Source organism: Acromyrmex echinatior, chromosome 17, assembly GCF_024713525.1.
Source record: "Acromyrmex echinatior isolate Ae372 chromosome 17, ASM2471352v2, whole genome shotgun sequence".
Lineage (NCBI taxonomy): Eukaryota > Metazoa > Arthropoda > Insecta > Hymenoptera > Formicidae > Acromyrmex > Acromyrmex echinatior.
Genome location: NC_141868.1, coordinates 4,669,458 through 4,684,869, shown reverse-complemented (window position 1 = coordinate 4,684,869; position 15,412 = coordinate 4,669,458). Strand labels below are relative to the sequence as shown.

General features: G+C 37.1%; 1 protein-coding gene and 1 pseudogene across 2 annotated transcripts in view; both read left to right on the top strand.

The window, feature by feature from the left end:
• Positions 1 to 15,412, top strand: part of LOC147906873 (uncharacterized) — an 83,709-nt gene that overhangs the window by 5,226 nt on the left and 63,071 nt on the right. The gene's annotated exons all lie outside the window — the stretch shown is intronic.
• Positions 1,784 to 5,558, top strand: LOC147906875 (uncharacterized; annotated as a pseudogene).

Genomic DNA, 15,412 nt, shown 5'->3' with positions numbered 1-15,412 from the left:
TTTTCAACGGTTATTTAACGTTTTTGTTCTACTTCGGATTTATAGATTTTTTAAAACTATTTAAGTACTATAATTTTATATAACATTTTGCCAATATTATCATTGAAATTATAAAAAAATCTATGTATGACAGTGCTCGGAATTAGTTGCCCATTTCGGGCAGATTCCTGAGGCGATCCCCATTACCACTCGAGACTCGGCGACCGAGCTCACGTGACGCTATGCCTTAGGAACGTCGCGATACAGAAAGTATGCTGGGAACATATCTCCGGCAAATATCATTAAAATATTTTCTTTCCTACATGATTTTTATTTTAATATTTAAATTTTTTATTATTAATATATTATGTGCATATTCTACAATAATATAATAATATAGCAATAATATAGTGAGTAATTATTATACTACTGTAATTACATAATTACAATATTATACAATAATAATACTGTAGTGGGGATCGCCTCAGGAATCTATCCGAAATGGGCAACTAATTCCGAACACTAATGTAAGATAACAATATTATAAGGATTCTGGATCAATGGCACAAAGGGCGCAGGGGAAGATACTCGTTAGCGCGGGTATAACGTCATGGGCGCGGAGGAAAGGAGGCGGAAAAGGTCCCCGGTCAAAGACATTGGTATTTATGTAAACATTGACTGTTTATATAAACATAAAATATTAATGATATGTGCCGCCGCTGCAGTTTTCTGTAAGATGACAAATAATATAAATAAAAAATATATATAAATAGTAGTATATAATATAAAAATATATAATTATAATATGTATCCTTTAAATTTTATCAATAAGGTTTTATCAATTTACAATTCCAATCCTTAGACTTCAGATCGGGAATCGACTCCAATCCTTAGGCTCATATCGCTAAGATCAAATAATTCTTTTAAATTGAAGTTGGATTTCTTCCACATATTCACCCATTCCTGTCGGTCCCGCCATCTGTCACCACGAATTATTTGACTATTATAAATGTTTATAAATCCTCGGATACAGATATTGCTTCGATATGTCTCCTGAAAAATAGATTACAAAGTGAATTTTAAAAAATTTATTATAAAAAGTGAATTATAAAAAATGAATTAGAAAAAAAAATCTATTTATAATGAATTTACCTGAGGAATGATTAGTATTCCTAATTCATACTGCAACTGCAGCCTGACCGCCGGCTCGTTGCTGATCAGGTCTATATTTGAAAAAAGAAAAGTAAACGTTAGAAACATAAATTCAGTAAAAAAATCTAATATGCATAAAAAAAACTACCTACTCTTTCAACAGGATACACATATCGGATCTCTAGTACTTCCCTCAAATTGCTTATTATTATATTTTATATATTTTATATATTTTATATATTGTATATTTAACACTTTAGATTATAAGTATGGACTATATAATATACACAGACTACATGTAGAACTCTAGGCGCGTTAAGAAAAGCGCTAACAGATATTTATATAAACTAAGTGTGAGAGAGCGTCGAGGTATAGGATATAATGGATGGGAAGTAAAGATAATACATATATAGTGATGTGAACGAAAAAATTTTTATTTATATTTTATTACATTATTATTTTTCGTACATATTAAAAACTAAATTTAATAACTCGAAATCGAGCTGATGCTTGTATAGCAGTTTCAGATGCGATATTGGAGAATCATCTATATTTGACATCGACCGTATCTACTAGTCTAACTAATCGTTCAAATGTTGCATTGATACATCCGTTGAACTCAAATATACGTCGAAGCGTCGTTTCGATCATCATGCGTATGGATGAAGAATCGAAACGTACGAGCATCGTTCAGTATGCAAACTCTGATGGTTAGTGTTCCAACGCTTATAAAATTGTCTTTGTATTGATTTCGAAGCATCTTGTAAATATTCTATTGCTGCTCGTAGAGCAGCCCTTTCACGTTTCGAAACACAACGACAGTTCTTATTCGCGATGATTTCTCAAGGTAATCTCCATATAACTCGGTGAACCAATGTTTGATTCCAAATTCCAAAAACTTGTCGTTAAGTCGTAACGTATGCTAAGTAAACGCACCGCGCTCTATGCGATGTACATACGTAATGTTTGAAAACATTTTTATTTTTTATTTTTGACACATAGAGAGCGTTGAAACTTATGTTACTAATCTTTCACTTCGTACGATGCGCTGCTCTCTTTGGCAAATTATATTCTTGAACCGGATATTGCAAAAGCGGATATCAAGACTGATTGCATCCGCGTAAATTATGACATATGGTAATACTTATAGAATTAAAGAGGAATAACTCCCTCTCCTTTCCAAGAATTGTAAACGTATCGCAACACGTTGTAAGTTTAATATATTTAACAGAAACACTAGAAACTGAAGCAGAAATAGAATTAAAAGAAAATATATAAATATTATTGCTGGTATTTTTCACTATAATGGGTTGGAAGTAACAGAAATCTATCTCGATTATCAAGAACTTTATAAACTACATAATTATGAAATAATTGAAGATGATGAAGAAGCATAAAGTAAAGATAATTTAAATCGTCAATGTTCAAATGATAACGCAGACTTTGACAGTTCTTATAAAACACGAGCTATTGACGGAATTGGGGCATTAATAAAAAAAAATAAAAATAAAAGGAATCGTCCGCTAAAATCAATGCAAAATAAAGTACATTTAGAAGAGTTTTATCTGAATGTCAATTAAGATGATGGGAAGAACAATTACATTCAGAAAATGAAAATATTATAGAAAAATTACATCTCCAAATTTACATGATAAATTTCGTTACGTCCAAGCTCCGCATGCATGAAGCTGAGGGGGTGAACGCAACAGGAACCGAATTATTAGACCGATTTGGTCGTGTACAGGCTCCGAACCGCAAGAGAGTCGTGGGAAAAGACCGAATCGCAAATCGGGAAGTACTTCGCTTCGTCCTGAAGCTCTTAATGAGCCGGGGATCGAATGGAGGACGAAGTGAAAACCACAACTCATGCTCCGCTAAACGGACACACAAGTCGAACGTACTTTTAATTTAAAGGGCCAAAACTGGGTCAGTGTGTCGGGAGGGCGAACTTTAACTCCAGATGTGCCTGTATGTGCGTATGCCCTGGCTTTCGATCATGGAACTTAATCCAAGTGAGAGCGAAGTGCAACCGCAGGAGAACTTACAATAAATACATGGGGAGGTTTTTCAAATTAACAAACGAGGGTTTAGTTTAATAATACTATAATAAAAACAATATTTAGTAATATATTCTTCTTAAGTAAAATACAATCCTTTGGTTCTCTATTCTGAAATGTGTTAGCGATTTATGTGCGCGCGCGCGCGCGTGTGTGTGTGTGTGTGTGTGTGTGTGTGTGTGTGTGTGTGTGTGTGTGTGAAAAGAGTTGCGTGTAACACTGGTGTTATTTTGTGTGAGGAGGATTTGGAAGCAGAAGAGGGAAATTAAAGTTGTATAGGGTCATATGGTTGGAGGAAAAGAGGGTCGATGGGAATGAGAGATGGTATGGGAATTGAAAATAGGCAAGTGGATCTTGCGAGGCTGATTTATCATTCGATCAGTAGAAGGGATAAAGTAAGACATATATTCCAACAATTGATGGGTGTTATGAAAGAGGAAAGAAAGGAGATTAGCGGAGGAGTAAGTATCAGGTTAAATAGGAGGAATTGAGGAGGTGGTATGCGAGACGGGAAATTCTGCAATCGGGAGTGGTGATATCGGATGTGAAATAGGGAAAGGACTGGACGGGAAAAGATCCTCGAAGAAGTCTGGAGACAGATCGGAGACAGGGGAGTAAGAAATTTCTAATAGCGGTGATAAAGTTGAGGGTAGAGACTAAACGACCGGAATCTGTTCTTGGGCAGATGTCTGAATTAGCGGAGGTTGTTCCCGAGAGTTTTGCGCGGTGTTATAGCGGACACGGGCGGTGAGTCGGCGCGCGTTGTTAATCCCCGCTAGATGACGGTGACAAGGGGCAGAAGAACTGAGTAAACGTATTAAAAACTTGATCGTCTTTAAAGAGGGACCACACAAAAAGAGGAGGGACCACCCAGCGTACTGTAGCGAAATCAAAACTTACTACTTGGCGATAATGATAAATAAGGTGCCCGAGAGACCGTCGGAGAGGTTGCCGTCGACTGTGGGATCCTGGACGCCAGGTCCGCTTCGTCAAATTCCTCGATCAAGCAGTGTCATTGGTCTTAAGTTGATAATTTGGTCTTGCACTGAAGAAAAAGGGTTTAGAGAGCATCGGATGAAGCCTTTTTCAAAGGTTCCGACAACTATAACTTCCCAAAATTCAGAGAAAAAGTCGCCTGAGGGCCACGGAACCGCGGTTTTTACCTAATACTAATCGCCCCTGATTATGCCAATTTGGACTGATGGAATAGGTTTCATTAACTAATAGTAGGATTTTCCTTTGCTTTCCGATTGGTCAAGATCTTGAGGAAGGAAAGGATGTTGACCGGAGTCTGTAGTGTTCTCCTACATTTTATGACCTTAAAATTTATGGAAAACTGCACGTGCAGTACGTCAAGAAAGCGCACGTGCAGCGTCGGCATGAGACCACACAGAATCTATCCCCGAACGTCGCGTATCGCTTCTTAGATTTTGCGATCACGGACTCGTGAGAATTGTCCGCGACTTGATCGTTAAAAAAAGTATCTTGGCGTCGGTCGTACGCTTCCAATATATTATATATTTATTCCTGATATATTTATTATTGATATTTATTATTTTAGCCGTAATGTCCGAGAGGCATAAACTTGGTGTCCTTTTGGTTCCACCGCCCATGCACATGCACCGATTTTTAGTTTATCTCGGAGCGATATTTACGAGGAGATATTGGATTCTTTGTTTTTAGTGTGGAAAAAGAAAATTTTTAGAAAATTTCTTCTCTAGACTATAATGCTCAATTTGTGTGTTATTCGCAGCTGTCTTTTTATTTCAACGAATTTCAGATCTCCACGAAAAAAGAGTCGTGGGAATCCACATAACAATTTACTGCAGTTGTTGAATCGGAATTCATAGTTCGTGATATTGATTTATAAAGGTGGGCTTTACAAGCTCAAGAAGAAATAGGAAATTTGAATCCTATATTTAAAGCATCTGACAGTTAGATATCAACATAAAGTCCTACCGAATTGTTTCGGGAAAAATTATGAAATTTGTAACTGGAAGAACAATAGAAGATTCCGTTGAATTGCAAAATACAGCTAATGATTTTCTGAAAACAGTGTAACCATTTATCAAAGTTCGGATAAGAAAATATTTTTAATTCTGATCAAAGTGGTTTCCAATTGGAAATTTATTCTGGAAGGTCTCTAATGAAGAAATAAAGAAAGTAAAGTGTGTTGTGCAATCTATATCAGCAACATACTTATACATCATACAACCAATAATATCGTGTAATGGAAATTTGCTATCACCTTTATTTATTATATTGAAAGAAACTAATGATATATTTGGACCAAAAGTATATTTTATGTACCAAAAGAAACTTTATTTACACCAACAAATGTTATTGTAAAAGCATCGAAATCTGGAAAAATGACTTTAGATAATTAAATAAATTTTTTTTACAATATATTTTTAGATATTTTGTTATTAAAAAGTAAATATAAATTTGCATAAATAATATAATGGAATAATATAATGAAATTATAAATCTTATTTCTGTGATATATTTTATTTAAGAATCTCACAACAGTCATAAAATAGTCATAAGAATTTCATAACAGTCATAAAATTAATTTAAGATTTATATTTTTTGCAGATCATTTTAAAATGTGATTAGAAGAAACTTATTTTCCAAACATTGGTTCTGATAACGTTCTTCTTAACGATTCATGGATATTGTCCCAATATTATTTCGGATTTAACACCTGCAGGAAAACATATTACTATTATGATTATACCGAAAGGCACTACAGGGAAAGTACAACCATTAGATTTAGAATTTGAAAAGATTTTGCTAAAAGATTTTCAGATACTGTTTTATTATTAGAAAGTAATATATATTTACATGAACAAAGTAATATAATAAAATTACAATCTCTGATACATAATCAATTGTCATCTCCGCGATATCATAACTTATTTAAATATTCGTGATAAAAAAGTGCTTATACAAACGAAAGATCAAAAGAAAAATAATCCAGTAGAACTTAATAGTTTTAATAAAAGTTCAACAATATGTGATATCGAAGGTTGCAGTATATAATAATTAATATAGCTGTAGTAAAATGTTTATAATTCAAGAAGTGTCATTATGTTTAAAACATTTTTTCATCGAGTATCATTATTATAAATGAGTATAATGAGTAAATGATACAAAATATAAATTTATTGTGTATAAACATTTAGAAATTATTTCATTATTAAGTATAATATAATATAATATATATGTTTTAAAATTATTACATAATCGACAAGTAAATAAAATGTTAAAGCATAAAACTGAAAATAATTTTAAGAGAATAATCTTAAGATATTATAAGGAAATAATGTACAGAGATGAATAAAAAAGTTTTATTCACTTCAAGGAGAAATAATAGAAATTATTATAACTCATAATATTATTTATAATTTGTAATATTATAAATATCAATCATGTCAATATCCTTATTAGTTAATTTATATATTTTATCGTTTCGACGACAATTATTTACGCATACGAGCATGGATAGCGTATATACGAAAGCGTTAATAATTAATTCTCGAAAATGATATAATGTATCATAATGTAATTTTATTACACATAATTGAATTTATAAAATAATAATCTTTAATTTGATAAAAAAATTGAAAATTTACGAAAATTACGGATAATGGGGTTATTTTGTTAAACAAAAAAATATAAAAAAATTTTGTTTTCTTTAAAATTTTAATTTATTCTTGAAACCGTACAACCGTACTTTTATTTAAGAAATTGTATTTATCTTTGATACTTCCGATAATTTAAGAAATTTTTTCTATCTTTTATACTTCCGATGATATTCGATTCGAAAGAAAAATACCATTTTTTTTTTCAAAGGGGTTCACACCTTAAACATGAGTTAGCACACGTATAAAAAAATACGTGTCTCTTAAATTTTCGTGTTTTACGACATATTTCATGGAGAATCAAATCAATTCCAGATAGTTGTAAAACTTCCCTTGTAAGTCCCTGACCTGGATAGACGAATTGCATCACTGGAATTGAGGTTCGAAACCAAATTAATATGAAGATTGACGCCCTTGATTCCGGGATTGCTCGGGTCATTGGTTCGATGTCTTGATGCCGCTGAGTTTGCCATTGAGTCATCTCCTCGCTGATGTCCAGCATGTGTCGGGAAATGGACATGTTGGCCGCGGATCGGACTACCTTGGAGGACCGTCTCTGTCGCCTTGAGGCCTCTATGTCGGGCATTGTTAGCTCGGTCTCGGGATCTGTTTCCGCCGCTGTGGGTGAATTTTCTGTTCGCTTTGAAAGACTAGAGAATGAAAGGTGCGATTATAAGCTGATTATTTTTGGTCTATCTATACTATCTCATCTGAAGACCACCTTAATACTATTTTTATTGTTGCTTTACTGGGGTTATCTCTCGACGCTACTGAGGTCGTATGCGCATTCAGAACGCGTGGCTTCTTCTTCGGTTCCCCTTATTCCCAGACTCACCACAATTGCCAAGAGGAACAAGCTTCTTGCCTGTGCTAGGCACCATCGAGACCTTCTGATATTCTCTCAACATAGCTATCCTTCAGGATATCTCTCCTCGAGCGTGCGATTGGTCCCAAGCGCCATGTCTTCAACAAGGTTCGACATCTGGCTCTTCACTATTCTATAATAAGCATTTAGATGTGACGTGGGATAATATATTTTCGTCGTGTCGAGGTTTTGCGCTATTCCTCTCCCAGTTCCTTTTCTATTGTCACTGATAATCCCGTCTCTCCTTCATTATCTCCCCCCTTCTCCCCTCATGCTCCTCCCCACTTCTATCTCTATCAATCCTCCTGCTTAACTATCCCTCTCTATTCCTCAATGCCCGTCCCCACCCTCTCTAATTCGTTCCATGTCGGGCATATCAATGATCAAATCTCTCGTTCCCCATTTTGGTCTGCTCAAAGATCTCATCTATTATCGTCATTTTAATATTATTGCTGTAGGCAAGACCTGATTGCGTGAGTCTGTTAACTCCAATTCTATTTCACTATCTAATTACTCACTTCTCCGTTCCGATCGTATTGAAGGCCGCGGAGATGGCGTAGCATTTTATATCGAGATGTACTTTCTGCCTCCTTAATCCATTTTGATGTATCCCCATCTGGAGTTGCGTATTGTCGGCGCAACTTTCAAACTTAAGAGCAAACACACATAGCGGCGATTTGCACCTATCGCCCGCCTCACTCTCATGCTGACTTTTACTATAGAATCATGTCTGTCGGCCTGCTCATCTGATATTATCATATGTATGGATAATCTAAACGTGAATCTTCTCAATCCGTCTGAGCCTAACCTTCTGCATTTGCATCTTCTGTTGTCACCTCTCTCTTTCTCAACTCATTCTTGATTCTAATAGTGTCACTCTCAACACTTCATCCATCATGAATCTAATTATGGTTTCATCCGCGTCCTTGACTCTGCTCGGAATTTGCTCGGATATTCATATCTGCGATCATTTCATCATCCACACAGTGCTGCATTCCGACCGGTCTCCGAGATATTCCCGCATGTCTCTCTTGCGTAATTTGCGCTCCGTTAATTCTTCTTGTCTTGATTATGACTCAGAGCGATTAGTCACCTTTTTTTTCCGTGAATCGCACATTGACGAAAGTATTGTATTTTACATCCTCTTTAATAAATGTCTTTGATCATCTTGCCCCATTCTCTTATAAGCGCCAGGTCAAGCCGCTTGCTCTCTGGTTTAACTCTGCGATTCGCAAAATCATTACCATAAAGCGCTGCGTCTTGATTCAGGCAAATTCGACTCGAGGCTGATTGGAGGCGTTTGCGAAGTTCGTAATAGCGCGACCATTTCTATCCACCGCGAAAAGAAATCATTTCTATCTTCATTCCTCTTTTCCACTTCTCTTCGCCATTTTTGGTGCAACCTTTCTTATCTCGGTGCCACTGCCTTCTTTTTCTCCTGCATACCCACGTATCTTCTCAATTGCTCCCTACTCAATGATTATTTTATTTATTCTCTTCCATCCCCCTTCCCTCTTTTTTCTTTCTCTCTCCTTTTTTCAAGTTCATGTTCCATTCCTACTTTCACCTTCAATTCTATCATTCTCGCTGAACTCCTAAATATTCTCAAGCATATTAAACTTACTGGTCCTTATGATTGGCCGCATGCTCCTCCTCTGCCTCCTCCAATATCTCAATCTTCTTTTGCACATTCTTCCTTTGCACTGCCTCACATCCGGCATTATTCCTACTTCCTGGAAACAAGCTTGTTTTCCCCATGCCTAATACTCCAAATTCCTCCTCACTCTTTTCCTTCTATCCTTGCTCCATCCTCCCCTTCCTTTCCAAGCTTCTTGAGCGGATTTATTTCCAATAGCTGATTTTCTATTTTGATTCCACAAATTATATACCGGATTGTCAATCTGGCTTTAAAAGATTGCACAGTACTTCTACAGAGCTGCTATACCAGGTGTACAAGTACGAAGTGCGGATTTGAGACAATAGATGGTGCACCACTGCAGTGTGTAGTATAAAGATTTGACGTATATGCCATTTTGTTGTGCCATCAACAAGTGTCAAACGCGCATAAGTGATAAATTGAAAAAGTGTTTACATAATATTGTTTTACTGTGTTCAATATGTCGAAATTTGTGCCAAATAAAGAGCATTCGCGGACAGCATTAATTTTTTGTTTTCATTTGAAGAAAACTGCTGCTGAATCATACCGAGACATCATTACTTCGAGAAGCTTATGGTGAACATGCTCCATCGCAAGATACGTGTGAACGATGGTTTCGGCGTTTCAAAAGTGGTGATTTCGATGTTGCAGACAAGGAACACGGAAAACCGTCAAAAAGGTACGAAGATGTAAAATTGCAAGCATTGTTGGACGAAGACGATTCACAAACACAAAAACAACTCGCAGAGCAATTAAGCGTTAGTCAACAAGCTGTTTCCAATCGCCTACGAAAGATTCAGAAGGTCGGCAGATGGATATCACATGAGTTGAACGAGAGGCAGATGGAGAGGCGCAAAAACATATGTGAAATTTTACTCGAACGATACAAAAGAAAGTCGTTCTTGCATCGTATCGTTACTGGGAATGAAAAGTGGATATATTTTGAGAATCCCAAGCGCAAAAAATCATGAATAGATCCAGGCGCACCATTCACATCGACCGCAAGTCCGAATCGCTTTGGCAGGAAGACGATGCTCTGTGTTTGGTGGGACCAGAAGGGTGTGGTCTATTATCAGCTGTTAAAGCCTGCTGAAACGCTTAATACCAAACGCTACAAATAACAATTGATCGATTTGAACCGTTTGCTACTCGAAAAACGATCAGAATATCGAAAAAGGCAACACAAGATCATTTTTCTCCATGACAATGCTCCATCGCATACGGCAAAACCGATTCGCGACACGTTGGAAGCACTCAGCTGGGAAGTGCTAGCCCATGCGGCTTACTCACCAGACTTGGCTCCTTCCGATTATCACTTATTTGCATCGATGGGTCACGCACTTGCTGAGCAGCGCTTTGGTTCGTACGAAGATGTGAAAAAATGGCTCGATGAATGATTCGCGGCAAAAGGGGAAGATTTTTATTGGCGTGGTATCCACAAATTATCCGAAGGATGGGAAAAATGTGTAACTAGCAATGGAGCATACTTTATAAACCACTTTTTATCATTCTTCCGAATTTAACGTGTTTTTTTTTTGAAAAAAAATCCGCATTTCATATTTGTACACCTGGTACTTGTCTGATATTGTTTTTCGTGGTTTTGACAGGGATCTTTTTACATCAATAATCACTCTCAATTTCTTCAAGGCTTTTGACACCACGAACTACTGCTTAAGCTTGGATATTACGGTCTCTCCCCCTCCACCCTTTTTCTTATCTGCTCCTTCTTAATAGGTCGAACTCAGCGTGTCCTTCTCTTCAACCCCCGCCCTACCTTCTCTCCAGAATGTGCCATTTCCTCTGGTGTCTCTCAAGGTTCCGTTTTCGGTCCCTTACTGTTCATTTTATTCATCTCTAATCTACCTTCTGTTCCCATTTTTTCTAAACTCCTTATGTACGCTAACGATGATATCCTTCTAAGGACCTTCGCCCATAATGATTCCTCCTCGGTTGAGGCAGTTCTTAATTATGATCTTCATTCCATCTCTGAGGCCACATCGAATTCTCTTCATCTAGATCCTTCTAAGTCCTCTATGCTTATTGGTCTCTTATCTCTTCTCCTTCCTCACTTTCTCGCCCTAATGTCCTTCTCCATTTTAGTTAACTCAGCTCCTATTCCACAAACATCCTCCATTAAAATCCTAAGTGTTACTTCGATTCTTCTTCGTCTTTTAGCAAGTACGTCTCTGTCAAATGCCGGGATGCATTTCTCTTTGACTTATTTACCCTTTTCGTTACTACTATTCAGAAGCTCCTAGTATATCAACTGCTTATAATGTCTCTCTTTGATTACGCCAATGTTGTTCTCGCCCTAACTCAGAAATTCTTATTCCGCGTCCAGAGTATACAAAATTCTTGCCTTCGTTTCTCCTATAATGCTTGTAAATATTATTTATCCCTCTTGTTTACTCAATCTCAAAATGATTCAAAATTCATCAGCGCTTCACTCTTCATCGTTGTTGTCTCATCTATCAAATTCTACATTCCAATATTCCTTCCTATCTTTGCAACCTTTTATACTAGGTGTATGTATAAGTTTTTTTCGGTTTTTTGGTAAAAAAAAAACACGTAATTTTCAAGGGAAATTAATTTTTTTTTATTCAAAATATTGGCCATCGACTTCTACACATTTCGCCTAATTACCTTTCAGGTAATTTATGAATACCATGCCAGAAAAACTGCTTGTCTTTTGCGGCAAACCATTCGTCGAGTTATTTTCCAACTTCCTCGAAATTGCTGAAGTGCTGCTCTGCGAGCGCGTGCCCCATTGATGCGAAGAGGTGATAGTCAGATGGCGCCAGGTCTGGGGAGTACGGCGGGTGCGGAAGGATGTCCCATCCAAGCGATTTCAAGGTGTCTTTCACTGGTTTTGCTGTGTGAGACGGCGCATTGTCGTGTAACAAAATCACTTAGCCATGTCTTCTAGCCCATTCCGGTCGTCTTTCGATTAATGCGTGGTTTAAATTAATCATTTGTTGGCGATAGAGTTGTGTATTAACGGTTTCGCCGGGCTTTAAGAGTTCATAATACATAATACCGCTCTGGTCCCATCAGACACAGAGCATGGTCTTCTTGCCGAAGCGATTTGGCCTTGGTGTTGATGGACCGGCTTCGCCAGGTGAAAGCCACGATTTTTTCCGCTTCGGGTTTACAAAATAAATCCATTTTTCGTCACCCGTCACAATTCGATGCAAAAATGATTTCCTTTCGTAGCGTTGAAGCAGCATTTCACAAGTGACTTTGCGATTTTCCATTTGACGTTCATTCAAATTGTGTGGGACCCATTTACCGAGTTTATTGATCTTTCCCATTGCTCGTAAACGTTTGCTAATTGTTTCTTGTGATACATGTAATGCTTCTGCTAATTGCCGTTGAGTTTGAGTTGGGTCTTCATCCAATAACTCCTGCAATTGCTCGTCTTCGCATTTTTGTGGTCTACCAGAGCGCTCACTGTCTTTCACATTGAAATCACCACTTTTAAATTGTCGAAACCATGTCTCACATGTTCTAATCGATGGAGCGTGTTCACCATATGTTTCTACCAGCAAACGATGACTTTCAACAGCCTTTTTCTTTTGATTAAATAAAAAAAGCAATGCGTTGTCCGCAAATGTTCTTTTTCAGGCACAAAACTCGACATGATCACTGAACGATAAAACAAAGACGCTAGTTTTTGGCGGACTCAACTTGTGTGTGTTTGTAGTTAAATGTCAGACGAACAAAATGGCGTATGTGTCAAATTAATACGCTGCGTACTTTTCGCGTCATCTCTTAGTTAAACCGGAAAAAATTTATGCATACACCTGGTACTTTAATTCTGAACTCCACTCTCACGATACCCATCTCACCTGATATCAAGATTCTTTGTCTTTTCCCATTCACTCAATCAAATTCCCTGCGGCTTTCTCCTATATTGTTGTTAAATTTTATAATTTATTACCTCCCTCAATGCTCTCCCTCCTTTTCCTCTTTCCGTTCAGCGGCGTCTCGCGTATTCCTTACGATATCTTGACTCTCTTATGATCTCACTCGTGTCGCTTCTCAGCTTTTCCGTACTGCTATTATGCTATTTACTTTCTGCAAATGTTACACTCATTCTCATACTCAACTTTCATATTGTTATATCACATTTTACGTCAAATTTATGTTGCATTGAACTTATACTATGTCATTTTATGATATGTTTTATATATATATATATATATATATACACATATGTAGGATCGCATACACGAATTCGAGTCGCTGAACTCACGAACGAAAGATGGTGAAAAAGAATCACTCCGTCCGTTCTTTTTACCTCTGTGTCTCATATCCTAATGCTACTCGCGCGCCACAAGCACTGCTCTCAGTGCACTATCCATGCACCGATCGATGAATGGATCGATCGATACAAGAATCGATATCGGCCGAATCAAGATGATCTTGTATTCCCACACACACATACGCACGCACGCACGCACTCTCTATTTTCAACTGTCATATTGTATCGTTAATATATATTAAGCTTGTAATTTCTGCTCTCATTATTTCGGTAGGCGTTAGAGCAACAGACTTTGCTGGTATTGCATTATTTTGTACACCATGTAGACTTTTCTATTCTAACTAATTTCGTTGTAACTAATTAATGTACAAATAAAGTTATTAATATTATTATTATTAAATAAATACGTTAACGTATTTTTATTAAAAAAATTTTTTTTGCAACCATCAGTTACATATTTTAAATGCGTTTTATAACGCGCGTTTTATAATTCTTAACATGTTGTCTACATCGCATAGTATTAGTAACATCCATATTAATTAAAGATTCTATGACTTCGTAAACTGCATCCAAAATCTCGATGTACATTCGTTCTCGCTCATTGTCCAGAAGCAAGTTCCGCAGCCATGTTCGTTTCTCGCATCCCTTAACGTATACGATAACATCATCTTCAAAGACAGCTGTCATAATAAAGCAATTCGCCTCGCTGTACGAGATCCCACCGCAATCCATGGTGACAAGTAATCAACCAAGAAGTGCAAAACCTGTCAGATCTTGTAAAAAATGTTTCAGCATCGCCACTTCCTTCACGATAAATTTCTTGTTAACGATGAATTCTTGCAGAGCCACGAACGTTGGCAAGAACATGTGTCGAGAAGAAGAATACTGCGTTCGATTGCGACGTATCGTAAACTTTATACCGTGTCAGAGGATGCACTTAGGTAATTTTGCGCACAAAGATTATATCACCTGATCATGTATGATGAGACAATAGGCTGTTGTATTTGCAGGCACGTTCTCCTTACATTCAAAGTCTAATCGTGCCACTCTTGACCAATTCGTTCTGGAGAGAGCAATCGATGATCATAAACGGGCATTACGTAGAAAAGTCGTAAAGATGAGGCTCGGCTCGAGATACTCATATCCGTAATAGTTCTTGCAGAAACGTGCGTACAAGTACAGAATTGCACATCTGTTTTTATCAAAATCCAGATTCAAGTCACTGTACGAATAACATTCCGAAGTCAGGAGTAGAGTTTCTCATTGGTTAATTTTGTCATCGAATCGACTTACGTCCACAGACATTCTTTTGACCTGTTTGCATAGCGAAGATGTAGCGCGGCTTCTCGAACTGAATAGCTGTCTTGATGGCCCATGAATGCTTAGTTGTGCTCTGCAAGAGCGGAAACTCGCATGAGCGAACTGCTCAGATATCGTGCGCTCTCCAAAGCGTATAGTATCGACAACTTATTTATCTCGCTCAATAACACATGCAACATTTGCCACTGTATTTTGAATAATTCGAGCATTGGCTCTATCGCCGGATCTTCTGTCAAACAATTATTGTCGTTGCGCGCTCGTATCAAAATTAATTTTTAAAATGATGAGCGTTGATTACTACATGTTTATAATCCTCGCAAAATCCTAACAGTACGAAAAACGGTATACAAAAATTAAAATATCCGCAGTAGTCTGCGCATCCCAGTCGGCATTCCGCAGAATCACGCTTCTGTCGGACGATACTGTTACATAGTTTTTTTAAAAGGGCTATGCCCACATTTCTGTTACGGTCAA